Source organism: Pseudochaenichthys georgianus, chromosome 21 (assembly GCF_902827115.2).
Source record: "Pseudochaenichthys georgianus chromosome 21, fPseGeo1.2, whole genome shotgun sequence".
In the NCBI taxonomy this organism is placed as follows: domain Eukaryota; kingdom Metazoa; phylum Chordata; class Actinopteri; order Perciformes; family Channichthyidae; genus Pseudochaenichthys; species Pseudochaenichthys georgianus.
The window spans coordinates 14,087,413-14,105,247 of record NC_047523.1 but is presented as its reverse complement, the minus strand read 5'-3'; positions in this window follow the sequence as shown (position 1 = coordinate 14,105,247).

The window sequence follows — 17,835 nt, the reverse complement described above, 5'->3', positions numbered from 1 at the left end:
TATTTGTTATTGGCTATGGTAGGTTACTGGTTATGCTCACATACTTATTTAATTATTAAAATGTAAACCGATCTTCTTCATATGGGTGTTTATGTACCCCCTAGATCTAGTCTCTAGTCATTCTGCTTAAAGTGCACCAGATTGAAGCATTTTGCTTTAAAATGTTCAAACCTTTCTTCCCGGTATGCCTGAGACGCAGATATGCTTGTTTTTCTCAACAAGAACTGTTTTTAAAAGTTGGACTGTTGCACTGCTGTAGCTTCAGTGGTTCTCAGGTTAAAGTTACATAGCAGTGAATATAAACAGACTGATTAATGTGAATATTACTTTAAACTAACCTGTGTAAAAGTTTCTCGAATAAATGTAATTTTTTTGGTGGAAGAAGCATGTATCATTTGTTTACCCTGCCCCTCAAAGAATCGGAATTGAGAACCGTTAAGAACCGGAATCGAAAAGTAGAATCGGAATCGGAATCGTGGAAATTCAAACGATACCCAACCCTACTCATGGTGTGGCCTGTTTCCTCTGCTGCACAGAGGCCCCTTTCGATCATGTTGTCATAATTACTGAATCTTGCTTTTGGATTTTTTTCAAATGCAAGTTTTCAAAATGGTTGATATTGAAGATAAGTGAAGGAGTAACTTTTGAATAGCGTTCTAGGCTTACAACCGTAACTGCTAGACCACTGAGAAACTCACCTACTGCTCCCATTCATTTTTTATATCCACACATTTGTACTGCCTCCCTCTTTCAAAACTCTTCCATGTGTCCAATTATGGAAGCTTATTTTGCATAGCCTCTTATATTTTGGTGAAGGTGTGCTGATGTGCATTTAATGGATCTTTCTAGCAGGGGTTCTGCTCGGTGTCAAACATCCAGCTATGTTCCCCCGAGAGTTGGGGCTTGTATACTTCAAACAGACATTTTACACACAAACGGGGCATATATCTACGCGATGAGGAATCTGTGCCTTCGCTCACATCTAAACACAAAAGCGTGAGAAATGGTTTTCACCTGGAACAGATAGAGTTTCATCCTTTTCAGCCACAAGAGTTTATTAGCTGCTTAAAACATTACCGCAGAGGGAGTTTCCCGACGCTCCAGAGCGTTGCATTCCTCACAAACACACACACGGGAAACTGAACCTTCTCTTTCCATCCTTCTGTCTCCATCAGGCCAGTCTCCCTCTCTCGGTCTGTTACACACTCCACCTCCCTCCTCCTCCCCTCCCATCACTCAGACACCCACACACTCCTGGAGGTGTAGCGTTACGATGCGGCCTGTTAACATTCCCGGGCCTGCTGAAGCTTTCCAGATTGTTCTGTTTACACAAACGCGCATGGGACAGAGGAGGTGAGCGATGGGGGGAATTGAGATAGCACGGGAAAATATGAATAAACACACGTGTGCAAGCATTCAACAACTGACAAGCAAAGAAACATCTTTCTAAACAAATGGAGCGAGGCACACACGAGTGTGTTTTCAGGTACACACACACCGATTTCCGTACATCCTGCAGAAGGAGCCCAGGCTATCTTATTATGCTGTTCAAATGTCAGCCTTGTTAAAGTGGCCTATTTGACTTAATTGAGAAGCAGAGTGTAAATAAATGCTTCAGTCCGGTTTGTTTTCACTGCTCTCACCAGCACTTGGCTCTCATTCCAAACCTATTCACCAAAGAACCCTTCACTCTGCGGCTTTACTTTATTTCCTTCCGTTTCTCCTTCTTCCCATCTTTTGCCTTCAGTCCTTTTGACATTTTCACCTTTTCTTAGTCACTCTCAATTTACGATGTCTTCTCTCTTCCTCGCCCTCTCGCTGAGGACAAACATCTGAATGTTTTCAGCGCTATCCGGTCTCGTTCTTTGCTTTTCTTCTAGGCAAAACGCCCTGGTGAAAGTAAACGGCTCTAACTATTGGGAAGGAGGCGGTACATCAATCTTGATTTTAATAAGCAACCTCTCTAACTTTGCATTTTGGCTGTGTGGTGGGATCACGCCTACACAAAGTCCATCAAATGTCAAAAGTGCAAAGTTACAACCACTGTAAATAGCTGTTAAAGCACCCACTCACAGCTCCGTATGGAAGCTTGAAGACTTTGATCATTTACACACTCTTATTTAAATCAAGAACATGTTTCCTTAGCCATGTATGTATCATTTACAGTTTGTGCCTCTCGTATCATCTCTGTAATGCCTCTTTTAGACTAATGCATTGATCAATTAAACAAACAGAAACATTTCTTAAAACCTTATCGCAAGACTTTTGTGCAGAAAACAACGCATGTTTTACTATTTAAAAAAAGAATCACTCTACTTAACATTTGACAGGCTATATATATATATTTTTTCAAACATTTGTAAATGTTATCCGACTACTGTCTGCTCTGCTTGGAGGCTTACATCTGTTACTATAATCAGAACATTCTTAAATGTAAAGCAAAGCAAAACATAATTGAACTGTTCCTACAAATGCTTTTTAGAAGCTTGCTGTTTTTTACTGTAGGAACAAAGTTCATTATATAGCAAACTGAGTATCAGGGTGATTGTTATGAAAAAGGAATGGAGAAGTGATTTCTTTACAAGCTTTAACAATGTCTTATTGTATTTCTCCTCATATAACCTGAACACATTCCTATTCCATTTACTTCCAATTCCATTTCAGCCCTGAGTTATTATTTCTCATCTTGAAGGAGGCCCATGTGACCGAGGAGCTAATGTGTTAATGAACTGACCGTCCCTAGTTTCAGTCTCTTGTTAGATTATTATTCAAATCTCCTCTTTGTTCCTCCATCTCTCTAATGCCAGCTACCTGATTGAGGCATACACTGACCCAGAAATAATAATAAGAGAACTTCTAGAGATACGTACAAATTCTGCTTTTATACCTCAAACACAAAACGTTAAACATACTTAGAGCCTCCACATGTTGTTAAAGATATTTATCCTCCACTCTTACTTAAATCACTTAAAGTGTCCGTGTTTACAATGTTTAGACAAGTGGCTTCTTGTGGTTGTAATGTCTGGCGCTCTCAACGGTAGAATGAGTGTGTCATTCTACGACCAGGCGGCAAAATGTTCCTGTTCAGTTTGGAGGGAGATAGTCGAATGACCTCGGATTTCTCCAAGATATAGTCATTCTAAAAATAACTCGGAACAATTCAGAAAACCTCTGAATGTTTCTACACATATTCTACTTGACGCTCATCCCTCCTACTTCTCTTTTCAAACATGTCCACCTCTCCATCCACCCTCTCCACTTCCTCTCAGCTTATTTCTCCTTCTAGAGTTACGTGCTGCCGCTCTGACACACTGAGCCTCCTGTGTGTGAAACAAACACTGGCAGTGAAGCAAAGAGACAGGAGTGAATGCTCGATTGCTCGCTCTTACTACACGCAGACCAACTCGTTGACCCATGCACCCTCGCAGACTGACGAGGAAATACGGCCTGCGCTCACACACACACACACACACACACACACACACACACACACACACACACACACACACACACACACACACACACACACACACACACACACACACACACACACACACACACAGCGCCTTACACTCTCTTACATGCAGGAGCAAATGTCACACTCCAAATCCGCTCATTTCCTCTTTCCTGTGGCTGGTCAGTCAGGCGTGTGTGACACTGAGGGTATCGATAGCAGGGCCACGTTAAGCTAGCCCTCTGAGACACACACACAGGGACAATCACACACACATACTCTTTTGCAAATATATGCCCACACACTTGCAACACTGTGGCCGCTACAGATGTGGTTCAAATCCTGCCTAGCGACCCGGAGCCTGACCCAGGTGTGTGTGTTTTTCCTGGACGGTCAGCTGTATATTTTAGTGCCAGGTGATAATGAGCTCCTAGCTGACTGCACTATCATGTCACTGCAGGGTTTTATGTGTGTGTGAGAGTGTGTGTGTCCAGACAGGTCACGGGCTGTGGCTCTGAAGTGAACCTGCTGCCAGACAGCGGCCGTCACCTGTGGAGGCTCCGTCTCCTCCAGTGTTTGGCTTTGGCTCGGCTCAGCGTGTCCATGTCTGAGCGAGTGTTTGCGCTCTAAATGTTCTCATCTTCTTGCATGTACGACCTCAATAGTGATTCAAGTTATGTAAGTGGATGAATGGACACTTTGAAAACATTGAAACCAAATCAAAACAACTACTGTATGGAAGAGAATTAGGGCCACATCATGTGAAAAACATTTTGAGATCTGACCACAGTGAGTTGTTTTTTTAGTACTGGGATTACAGTTAGAATTCTGAGGTTATAGTCAGAACTAATTGCACATTCTGAATTTAATATCAGAGTTCTTAAAAAAAGAAATCAGAATTTGTAGAAAAAAGTGAGAATTCTGACATCTTTGAAACATTAAAACTGAGCAATTTGAAAATGCTGCTGACCCTGTTTTTATTTAAAACATCGAGGATTGATTTTTAGTCTCGACCAGGGTTGTCAAACTCAATTTCTTGGCGGGCCACATCAGCATTATGGTTGCACTCAAAGGGCCGGTTGTAACTTTAAGACTATATCAAAATACATATATAAATATTTAATATAAAATAATGTATTATATGACATGATTGCCTCTGCATTGGATTATTATCGGATAGGGTAATAACTTCATAATTAACTACGTCTAAAAGCAGAAGTCTAGGGCAAATCATTGCAAGTCTCTTCACTGAGAATGTTACAAAATGATTTAAAAAAAAATCTAATTCTGAGAAAAAGGCAAATTCTAAGAAAAAATTAATATTTTGAAGAAAAAAAGTCAAATTCTGAGAAAAAAGTCAAATTTGAGATGCATTGTGGGAAATGTAGTTTATGGGCAACGTGCTTCTGTAAATCGGCATGTAACCGTATAATAAACATATTATATTCTTTGCAATCTCTTGAGGGGCTGCATGAAATGAAGTCGCGGGCCGGATTTGGCCCCCGGGCCTTGAGTTTGACACCCCTGGTCTAGACGCTCAGAAGCAGAGTAGTTTGAGCTTCTCAGTGATCCAGCAGTCAAGGTTATAAGCCTAATACACTTTTCAAAAGTTACTCCTTGTCTTAGCTCGAAAATCAACAATTTCTAAAACTTTCATTTGAGAAAAATCTTCATCCACAAGCAGGATTCAGTCATTATGACAAGATGATCGAAAGGGGCCTCTGTGCAGAAGAGGATAAGGGCCACATCATGAGTGGAGACTAGACGCTCAGAAACAACGTCCTTTGAAAATGTTGACGCAGACACCCTCACATCCTGATTGGCTCACGTGATTCCCTCATTAGACAGGAATTGCCCACCTTATTCTCCATGTGAAAAGCTGGTTTGCTGTTAAATGCCATCAAAGAAATTGATTGTCTTCATTTTTGTGAACCATTGATTAGAAATCAAGCAGTCAACTGCTGATTCATGTTTGTTCTTACCGTGAACACCGGCACGCCCAGTAAATATGAACGTTTTCAGGCATGTTGGTATGGAGGAGATGATTTCTAAACATTGCTAAAATGCTAGTGGAGATCTTTGTTTCTTCTAAATCCCATTTTGAAGCAAACAAAGGTTGAAGTTGCCTTTGCATCCTGTAGCTATAAGTAATGTAAACCTTGATAATAACCTTTGATGTCCTCAGTTTGGATTGATATTTAAACCTGATGTGAAAGCATGCATGACAGAAATACGTGGGACATTAGAACGTTTAGACAGCAGGACAAACAAAAGTTTCATGAGTCAATCAATAATCAATAAGTCGCTGAAACAAACTGACATTCACTGACCTACAAACAAAAATACTACAATAACGATCACACTCTGACCACACACACTTCCAAAAACATTGAGCTTATACACACGTTCATTACGTTTCATATTTATTTAAAGGCACATGTGAATGTTGAGTAACAAAATGAAGCACAATGAATTGATGTATATGCAGATGCTCACACATTCATGCACAGTATTGATTGCTCCATGTTGCGCTGATCCCCATATTGATCAGAACAACCTTGTTTTCTTCTCTGCACACGCACCTATGGATACTCTCAAACACTAACACCTACACTTTGCTGCAGAGACACATTGAACATGTGTACAGAAATAATGAAACCTCTTTACTTCCATAATGTCTTGTCTTCAGGAATTCACTGCCCTAACTTCAATCTCTTAAAACTGTCTATGTTTACATTTTTCTGGCAAGTGGCTTCTCGGGACGGTAACGTAATTAGAGTTTCTTTATAACATGGCTGCCAACTTTTCAATTAGATTTGGAGTGACATAGTAACGGAACTATACATTGTTATAGTTACGGTAATTCTGAACATGACTACAAAACCTCAGAAGGAAACCGTTGTTATGGTTATTAAAATAAAAATGTGTTAGTGTATTTTTAATTGATTTTCCCTTTAATTTTCTAAAAACACAAAAGAAAACTGTACAGTAAAATAACTTTTAACGTTTGTTACGTTCCCTATTGGGCTAGGGGAACCAAAGGGAAACGACACGACCAGAGTGGAATTGGTATACGTTACAAGTGGTTTATTTGTAACCAAAAATGAACACAATGATATACGCAAACAGCCTGGCACAACAACGGGCCAAACTGTTACTGTTTAGCAAAAAGAGAACTCCAAAAGAGAGCTGCACAGTGTTATCCCCCAACGGGTAATACATAAAAGGAAAGTAAATATCTCACTTCTGAAGTGGAGCAAAAATAATAACAAAATGAGACTGTATGAGAACACAGCTGTTGCTGATCAACAGGTGCTAGTCACCTGGGTCTAAGCAATACACACACAAGGCTGATCTACAGGCGCTTAAGCTAACCTGGGTCTAAGCAGTACACACACAAGGCTGATCTACAGGCGCTTAAGCTAACCTGGGTCTAAGCAGTACACACACCCACTATACTAAGCACAGAAACCCTACTTGACACGCTGCTAAGCAGTCTAACAACGCACAGAATTTGGCAGTAACACAACGAGAGGCTGGAGGCGTCTGTCCCACAATACAGAGCCTCCTGAATGATGTCCTTTGTACTCCTCCCCCGGATGACGTGGCAGAAGTGGGCGGGACTGGATGACGTCAGTTCAATCACCGCGGATGTTGCGAGGACGGGACGGCCAATGACATCAAAGGAACTGCACAGCTCATTTACATATACACACACAAACAGAGTTAATGGCACAAGGAAAACAGCGGCTGTAACACCCCCTCCCTTAAGACACAAACCCCACAGGGTTTCTGTGAACCATAACACACAATAACACAATGAACACAGAACACATCACTACAGTCTGGACAAAGCATCGGCGAACTCGTTCTCTGAACCCTTCTTATGGCGGATTTGCAGGTTGTAGTCCTGGACGATCAGAGCCCACCGCAGGAGACGCTGGTTGTGGTTGTACATGCGGGACAAGAAGACGATGGGATTATGATCGGTAAACACTGCAACCGGCAAAGAACTGGACCCGACATAAACCTCAAAGTGCTGGAGAGCTAACAACAAAGCAAGGGTCTCCTTTTCAATGGTAGAGTATCGGACCTGGTGTTTGTTGAACTTGCGGGAAAAATAACAGACAGGATGATCAACTCCATCCGCATCCTCCTGCAGTAAAACAGCACCGGCCCCCACTGCACTGGATCCACCTCAAGTGTAAAGGGCTTAGCAAGATCGGGAGCAGCGAGCACAGGAGCGTGACTTAAGAGTGTGTTTACACACTGAAATGCATGCTGGCACTCAGGGGTCCAAACGTAGTCCACCTTGGGACTTATCAACTTAGTTAGGGGTTGGGCTACAGTGGAAAAGTTGCGGCAGAAACTGCGGTAGTAGCCTGCCATACCGCGAAAACGGCGGAGGTCACTCCTGGTGACGGGCACCGCACATTCAGCCACCGCAGCAACCTTAGCTTCCACTGGTCGGACTTAGCCTTGCCCAACCTGCTTCCCTAAATAGGTGACAGTAGCTTTCCCAACCTCACACTTGGCCAGATTTAACGTAAGCAATGCCTGTGCGAGGCGGGTGAATACCAGCCCCAGGATCTTCATGTGCATCTCCCAGGTGGGCGTGTACACGATGAGATCATCCAAGTAGGCGTTACAGTTACTTATCCCTGATAGGACGGTATTCACCAACCGCTGGAAAGTAGCAGGAGCATTGCACATACCAAACGCCATGACTGTGTACTGCAGAAAACAGTCAGGCGTAGCGAAAGCGGAGATTTTTGAGGCACGGCCCATTAAAGGTACCTGCCAATAACCTTTAAGCAGGTCCAGCTTACTAACGTATTTTGCGGAACCTAAGTTGTCGATGCAATCCTCCATACGCGGCAAGGGATAACAATCTGACACCGTAACAGCGTTCACTTTGCGGTAGTCAGTGATAAACCGCGGAGAACCATCAGATTTAGCCTCTACAAGGCACCAAGGGCTAGAACTCTCTGTAAGCCATTATTTACAAGATAGTCAGCCTCCTGCTTCATAAGTGCGCGTTTGGTGGGATTTGCGCGGTACGGATGTTGTTTAATCGGCCTCGCACCTTTTACATCGATGTCATGCGTTATTACATTAGTTTGTGTCGGGACATCATGGAAAAGGCACGGGAAACGAGCCACTAACTGGGTTATGTCATACTGCTGCCCCTCCTGCAGATGACTCAACGTAGTTGGCAACGTCTTTATCATATCCGAATTACATAACCGGGCACCCGGCTGATGATGTGAGCGCATCACCAAACCGTCGTCAGATGAACTGGAACTATCTGTAACGATTAACGCGGAAGCAGCTAATCTTTGATTAGCCAAGCCGGCCGGCTGGCTATCAACGGCAGTGCGGGAATAATAACGCTTCAACATATTCACATGACTGACGCGCGTTTTACGTCGTCTCTCTGGAGTACAAATTACATAATCCGTGTCACTGAGACAATCACGGATTTCGTACGGACAGAGGAATTTGGCGGAGAGCGCAGTGCCGGGGATAGGCAAGAGTGCGAGGACCTTGTCACCTATCTCAAATTACCTAGGGACAGCGGCACGGTCATAATTACACTTCATGACAGCTTGTGAAGCGGTAAGCGACTCTCTGTCGAGTGAATTTGCCCAGTGCAGACGCTCACGAAACTGATTTACGTAATCCAATACGTTTTTATCTGGAGGAATATCAGCCGAAAGAAACTCATCATGTAAGATTTTAAGTGGACCGCGGGGCGTATGGCCGAAAACGAGCTCCGCGGGACTGAATCCTAATGACTCCTGAACAGCTTCACGCCACGGGCTGCGAACAAAACGAAGGGAATTCCCTCATCCCAGTTTTTTTCTGTTTCCATACAGTATTTTCGCAGCATGCTTTTTTTTTAAATATTTTTTTTTTAAATATTTTTTTTTCAGATTTTTCATTTTATTACATCACAGTACAAACAACAGACACAGTACACTTTATAGATCATCCGTCGGGTTTCGCCTTCGGCCGTGCCTCGGGAGCCCCGAAGTGGCGCGTGGCGTAATCTAGTGCAGCTTTAGGGTCGGTGAAAGAGTGCTGCTGACCCCCGTGAGTGACGATGAGTCTGGCTGGATAGAGAAGCCCGTACCTGACGTCCGGTTTGTTACGCAGGATTTCCCTTGCCGGAGTAAACTCCCTTCTGCGATTTACCACAGTCGGTGGATAATCAGGAAATATCTGGATTCGCTTGCCTTGGTATATCAGGTTTCCAGAGCCGGTGGCTTTGCGTAGAATGTCCTCCACGGCATGGTAATAGTGAAGCCTCAGGATGAATGGGCGAGGCGGTTGTCCGTCGGAGGGACGCTGTCGGAGAGATCGGTGGCAGCGGTCGATCAGCGGCTTCTGATCCAGGGATAAGAGGTCGGTGAGTAGCTGCGAAATAAACTCTCTGGGACGTGTGCCTTCCTTCCCTTCAGGGACAATCATGCGGATGTTGTTCCTCCTGCTACGTCCCTCCAGGTCCTCACATTTATCCGACAGTTTAGCAGTCTCGGCCGTCAAGCGAGCCACCTCGGTTTGCAGCCGGGTGATGTCATCTGAGTGTTGAGTTAAGGCACCTTCAACTTCCTTGATGGCCCCCGTGTGTGCTAGCATAGTAGCTTTGATTGCCGCCAATGCTGTCTGCGTGTCCCCTTTCAAAAAAAATCGGCACTAAGGAGAAATTTTTACCTACGTTGAAGGCAGGTGGGTGAGAATTAACTGGAGAACTTTCTCCGACACGGCCAAAAGCACCGGATGCTCGCAGCGCAGAACACAGCTGTTGCTGATCAACAGGTGCTAGTCACCTGCGTCTAAGCAATACACACACAAGGCTGATCTACAGGCGCTTAAGCTAACCTGGGTCTAAGCAGTACACACACAAGGCTGATCTACAGGCGCTTAAGCTAACCTGGGTCTAAGCAGTACACACACCCACTATACTAAGCACAGAAACCCTACTTGACACGCTGCTAAGCAGTCTAACAACGCACATAATTTAGCAGTAACACAACGAGAGGCTGGAGGCGTCTGTCCCACAATACAGAGCCTCCTGAATGATGTCCTTGCCCGGCCTTTGTACTCCTCCCCCGGATGACGTGGCAGAAGCGGGCGGGGACTGGATGACGTCAGTCCAATCACCGCGGATGTTGCGAGGACGGGACGGCCAATGACATCAAAGGAACTGCACAGCTCATTTACATATACACACACAAACAGAGTTAATGGCACAAGGAAAACAGCGGCTGTAACAACGTTTCCAAACACATCTAAATGTAACATTTCCGACAGCCTTTACAATGAACGTTTATTTGTTTAAAAATAAAGATATTGTTAGTGTTTTACAATATAATTTAAGCTAACTGTATTTGTCAATTGTGCAAATCTTCAAATATTGTGTTTCCAACGAATCTTACTAATTGTGCCTGTACAAAAACAACCATTCTGTCACTTTCTCTCTCAGAGCATCTCTTGTGTCTCTATTCTACCCTGTACAAAATCAATAAGGCATCATCACTCCATTGCACGGCTGTTTTGTATCTATGTATGTTACAGAGAGATCACTTCATGCCTGACCTTCTGGACACCCACAGTTGATCTATGGTACAAATACCCGGGTTTAGTAAAGGACGATGTAGTAACAGATGAATGATCAGATAAGCATTCTTCCCTGTGTTGTTGTGTAGTTGGCATTGCTTTACATCGTGTAGAGTGTGTCAGAGCCTCAGTGAGCTGTGTGTAGGCGGAGAGGAAGCCTCACTAATCCTGCTACCGTAAAGCGAGTGTTAACAGGAGCGAGGGTACGAGTGGTTGTGTGTTTGTGTTGCTCTTGCAGATTACACATTTGTCTGATTTGTGTGTGTTTGTGTGTTTGGGGTCTTGGCTGCATGCGTTTCTCTGTGTGCTTAATAAATGAGGAAGGGCAACAAAGGTTGAGCGTAGCGCTTGCTCCCCAGCTGGCTTCGTTGTATCATAGCAACTCCACATGAATAATAATCATAAACACACACACACACATACACACACACACACACACACACACACACACACACACACACACACAATAATGAACCATTCTTCTCCAGCCACTCTAGTTAATCTCTCTCAGCTGTTTCTACTCCGCACTGAGATGCAGTTTACAGTACACACTTGTTTACTTTGGATAAACCCACACGGTGATTTAGATTTTAAATGATTTTGGCATTTTAGCCGTAATGAGCCGAGTAACGGAAAAGGTGCCTGTACTAATAGAACCAAAACAAATATCCTACTATTGTGTCTTTTGTTATTTTCTCTGCTTGCTTCTTTTGGTGGGTCTTTAATGAATATTATGTGACAATGATTAGATGCTGTTCTTCAGTCCGTAATCAATTTTGTCAAAATGCAAAATTGAAATGATTTACCTGTATCATCAAGATTTAAAGAGCCTGTGACAGCATCCCAACAACTGTTGTGCAATGAAATATTGGTCTACTAGTAATCTCGAACCGTCAGTTTAAAAAAGAAAAAGCGATACCGTTCCGTTAAATATCAATAATTTCGAACATCGCGGGGAAATTCCTTCACTCATTTTGAAGTTTTGGGGGAAGCCGGAAGTGACGTCAATGCGGGAACGCTTCGAGAGCCAAACACGGACAAAGTGTGTTGTGTCATGCGTAGAAATGGTGAATTACTGAGATTAGGCACGTTAATAACGTTTTAATGAAGTTGACTACAGTATATTCATATTTGTCAGTGCTTTCATGTCAATTCGGCGACATAAACATAAATGATCGTGGTGAAGATGATTATTACATTAGGATTAAAAATCGGGAGTGAGAGCTGCTGAATTTCCTCCCGTCGGATGTGATATAAAAACAAATCGATTATTTGTGTGGTTGTAAACTCAAGTGGATGAAACTACATTTATTAGTGCTTTCATGTCAATTCGGCGAACATATGATACATTAAATGATCGTTTGTTTGAGCCGGTCTGGATTTCCTGATGAGAAAACAAACCGATGCTTTTTGTAGTTGTAGTACACCAACAACGTGGATTAAACGTGTGTTTTTTTTACCACAATGTTGGGGAAATTAATGGATAAAATGCACGGATTATTATTATTATTCCCACTCCGATCGGGACACTAGGTCCACCGTTTCCCCGCAGCGAGGCTCCCCCCGTTGACAGTTTACGTGGGCTGGGTGCAGTGGCGGACTGGCCATCGGGACGAATCCCGATGGGTCGGTACCGAAGTGGGCCGGTCGGATAAGTCACCAGCACATCCCCCATAGGCGGCGCGTGAGGCTCAGGTTTGAGAAGGCTAAATAACTTATTTTACCTGACGCTGCCCGCCTCCGGCGTCTATAGAAAAGAGATTAACTCAGTGTGCGGAGTTTAAATCTCTCAAGTCATATTACAGGATAAAGGAAATACAGTTTAAACTGCCGTATGCAGAGAAGACGCCGACGTGTCGCACTTATCATTCATATTACATCATCAATCAGTCGATCATCGATCATATAATATCATAATATATCATATATTTCCTTATCTGAGTCAGCTTCTCCAGCCTCATCTGGCCGTGCAACACTCACAGTGTCACAGACTGTATGCAGAAGTATTATTTAACACATTATGTTGACGAAACACTCGAGACAAATGTAATTAAAGTCAGATCCACGCGTGTCTTAGACACTCTCAGCTGGAGAGAGAAACCCTGGCTTGATTTACCGAGTTGATAACCAGCGTCGTCGGACCGCTTAGCGAGATCTCGTTTGTTAGTTTGTTGTTGTTAGTTTGTTTGTTACTCAAACATATCCAGGGTCTGTTGAACTGGCTTCGTAGTACAGGGCACAGGTGGCTAGCAGCGCTAATGTCAAAGACACAGACATTATACATTATATTTGTATTTTACCAGGATGCAGTGACACAAATATTTACATATTTACATTTACTATATAAAGCACCTGCTGCCCCTGACATCCCCCACTCCCCCCGTTGACAATTTACTAGCGGTACCGAAGTGGGCCGATCGAGAGTCCCGGGATGATTTGTAGTCCCATTCCACCACTGGCTCCATGACCATATGATCGCCCATATTGACGCACCTCATTCCTAAACTTAGAAGATACAACATAAACCGATCCTTCAGCCTCATATGAGCTCTCAGACACGTTCAACATTAACCTGTCATCGCTGTCTGAGCTTGCTGCTGTGTGCGCCGTCGTGCGTTTACATCTGACTGTTTATATATAAAGGTTTACATGCAGATGCTGGGATCCTGGACGGTGCAGCTGGAGCGCTGTGCCCGCAATGACGTCACCCATCATTTGGCGGGACTTGAAGAATCCGCGAGAAGATCCAGAAAATTGTCAACATTGAAGGCAGATTAATGGTTATCAAAGTACAAATATCCAAAATCAGTTCAGTAACGGTTTTCAAGGGGACAATATGTACTCAAATTGATGGGTTTGGATGATGGGGGAAAACCGTGTCACAGGCTCTTTAAGCCAGACATTAAGACACAAGATACACACTCACACTCTCCGAACATTTAGGTAACTTTCCAATCAACAACAATCCTACCTTTACAACCACCATAGAAAAAGTGTTTTACTCTCTATAGATCTCTTGTTTTTTAACTATTGTGTCACTTTTCAAATAAACATCGAGTGCAACATGGCTTCATCAAATTAGCTAGTGAGATTTCAGGGGGGAGTCATCCCAGCTGGTGGTTGGTCATGGTTTTTACTGATCCATTGTGTCCTGCTGTTCGGCACTCGTCATGAGGTTTATTTAACCAATGTTGTGTCTGAAAGCTTGTTGAAAACCAATGTCCATACAAGGGATACTTTAAACATGCGGCGTAACTGTTTTCAAGGAGTTACGGACGTTAAAATGTGCACGATATCATGCTTCCCTATCTCTATGACTCTCTATCTACTCCGCCTTCCAGTGTGGCCCCACTGTAAACATTTGGATTTCTGGCATAGTGGGACAACATGTCATCAAAACTGTTATCCCCTGGCGTAAACTGGCCCTTAGCCAGAGACTTTCATTTTGACCATTCTTCTTTTAATCTGTTCTCTCTGGATCAGCAATATTAAACTGCTGAAGTCTTTTAAGATTTGCAATGATGTAGTTTCCTGTCGAGCAAGAGCCCGAGTCATCCTCCCTTTTTAAAAATGTTTAGTCAGAACGTTCCACTGTGGTCGGCACTTTTCTGTCCAACACTTCCTTTTGGCTTTTTGTGGATACAAGAAGAGCACCAACTTTAAAGTGGACCCAGGAATGTGAGGTACATTGCAGTTCTCTTCAACTGTGATAAAATGGAAGCCAATAAAAGTCGTTTGGACAGTTCTGACAGAAACCAGTAAAGCATCACTCACTCTGTCCAACACTGGTGAAATCACAATATAACTGTGCTCTTAAGAGTGTTTATATCTTGGAAGGAAAATAGTAGTTGAATGAAAAGTGTTCTTTTACTGACCCCGACTGTCTATCTGTTGGGTTTTCTGCCAAATGCTGTAAACGCACTCTGAATGAAGCCAAAACATTAAAAACATCAGCTATTTCAGAAGTTTAACCAGCAGCTGCAGTTGTAAAGTTCAGCCATGGGCTCTTCCTGCCAGAACAAACAGTACCCAGTATTAACTGTTATTGTTTAATGTTTAAAAAGGCCGCTGTTAGACTTTTACTTCAAATGTTCTGTAAAGACATGTTGGTTGGTTGCTGTTGGTACAACTACACATGTTCTGTCTTTCTTCATTTCCAAGTTCAGTAAAGTAAAGCTTGGCAGTAAATAATTGTATTATCAAGCTTGTGTGTTTTTGCCATGACGCTTCTTCCTCGCTGAGCCTTGTTCAGCCGGTTGTTGTAGTGTTTGTGTCTCCGTATCTTCCCAAGTCAAACAGAAAACGTTGGGTCAGAAGGCTGGACGCGCCGGGACTGTTCCAGCAGTCAACATGACGGAAGAAAAAGAAAACAAACCGTTTCTTAGAGAAGTTGGGAAATAAAGAGAGAGATCAGGGATTGTTTGTCACACACACTTCCTCCTTCTTTCAAACACTTGACCTTTGCTCGTCTCTCTTTTCATCCGCTGCTCTCTCCGTCTCCTCCTCTTCCTCCCTTCTGTCGTTTTGACACCCAAGCGACTCTTCCGCCTCCCCTCTCCGTCACTGTCAGCGCTCCATGTCTGTCCTCCCACTCTGTTTCAGGATGTCATACACTCGGACTGCACACAAAAAATCCGACACCACAAACACACACACACACACAAAATTGACCCTGTTTAATAAACAAGCAACAGAGTGAGTGTGTGAGAATAAGGAAGCTTTTAGTGGCGCCTCTTATCTGGCTTCCTCTCAACACACGAGAAAGAACAGTGAACTGTCTCAAAGTCTGAATGTCGTCTTTGAGAGCTGCTTCTGACACACACACACACACACACACACACACACACACACACACACACACACACACACACACACACACACACACAGCCTCCTTCTTTTCCTCACACTCCATCCACCAACATGGACCGGCTGTTCTGTGAAGTGGCTTAATGAAAGAACCCTAACAGTAGTGTTCTTCACACACACCACACGCAAACGCACACACATATATGATCATTCACACAACCTTTCTGTGTGTCAAGATCAATTATGGGAAAAAAGGTGTATTTTAATAATCCAATGTGCCACAATTTGACTTTGTGTTATCTATTTGTTTTAGCTGCTAGTAACTGAAATGCAACTTGGGACCAAAAATGAGTCTGGTCCATATTGTATTCAGTTGAATTGGGCCCAGGTAGAATCCCTTTCTGTTGCTGCAGGACTCAGGTCTGTTTCGTCTAACTCTTGAGTGGATCCAACATGACTCAGCCTGATCACATAGTTTGTCGTAGTCTTCTCAACATGTTTGTTTGAGGGAATATGTGAGCTAAGTATTGATTCTTAGGACATCCATTGCTTCTCGTGTTTTGAAAAGGCTAACATCCAAAGACTTGACTTTGTTGACTTTGTTCTGCCGCGACATAATGACATCACTAAGTAACACTCACGTTTCTATTGGCCAGCTGTACGTAACAGGCTAAGGGGCGTAACATGGCTAAGCGGTTGACCAAAACAGAGCCGGCCAGCTAACCAATCAGAGCAGACTGGGCTCATGTTTCAGACAGAGGGTGAAAAGAGGTGCTGCAGCACAGGCAGTACGAGAAAAGATTAAATTGAACCTATCATGCTATATTGGAAAAATATATTGTAGGGCCATAACTATACAAAACATGTCTGTGAAGTGTTTTGCTTAAAATACCAAACAGATCACCCATTGTAGCCATGCCTCATACTGCTCATACCCCTCTTTTGAAGCCCTGTTATGCGGCTTTCACACCAGCGCTTTTCAGTTTCTAGCTCCGAGCGGGAGCTTTTCTGGTTCAGCTCCAGTTTCCCTTTTCAGCTCCCGCTCTGTGCACACCGCCCACTGGCGCCCCAGAGCTGCCCTTGCTGCGTCATGATGTCACCGTTTACATCGCTGATTTGCCCCCCAACGGAAGCTCACAACAACAACAACAACAACTGCGTCGGGTCGATGATCGTGTTGCTTTTAATCACACGAAGCCAGAATAAATTGAATAACGACTTCTCCAACCTTATACTTTTCTCCAGAGTGCCGTAGTTCATTGTTTATTAATGTGTTTCTGCAGCATTTACCGACCGCTGCAGTGCTGGCTGCTCTTCCACAGGAGTTTATTCTCCCGTTAGCTCCCGTTAGCTCACACTGCAGCGGCCGCTCTAAAGTATTCACTGTCCGACTCACACAAGCAGCTGATGCATATCCCCAGTTCCCCTTAGCCTAAGTGAATGTGTGTCAGTCTGAATTTGGTATCACAACGCTGTTATGAAAGTTTCTCTGGTATAAAACGGGTGATGTTAGCATAGCAACCGAAGCTAAACTGACTACTTGCATCCGATAGCTGCAATAATACAAAACAACACGTCTGCCTCTCTCCACAATGATCGATAACAGCGAACGGATGGTCAAAGTAAGGCACAAATAAACAGAATCACACGAAGCCTGGTTAGTGTTGCCTGACTTTATAAAGTGTGTTTATAGGCACTACTGCTTGTAGGCAGGCATAACAGTCGACCCATGGGAGGTGGGTTTAGTTTCCTGCACGCCTCGACGTAAGAGAGACGTAAGCGAGACGTAAGCGACGTCACCTCTTAGCTCCAAAGCTCTTGCCTCTGGACCGACAATTTTTTGGAGCTGGAAATGAAGCGGATTCCGGAGCTAAGAGCCGGCGCAGCTCCGGTGTGAACTGGAAAACCCAGCGCTTTTCAGGCTCTAGCTCCGAGCCGGAGCTGAAAAGGCG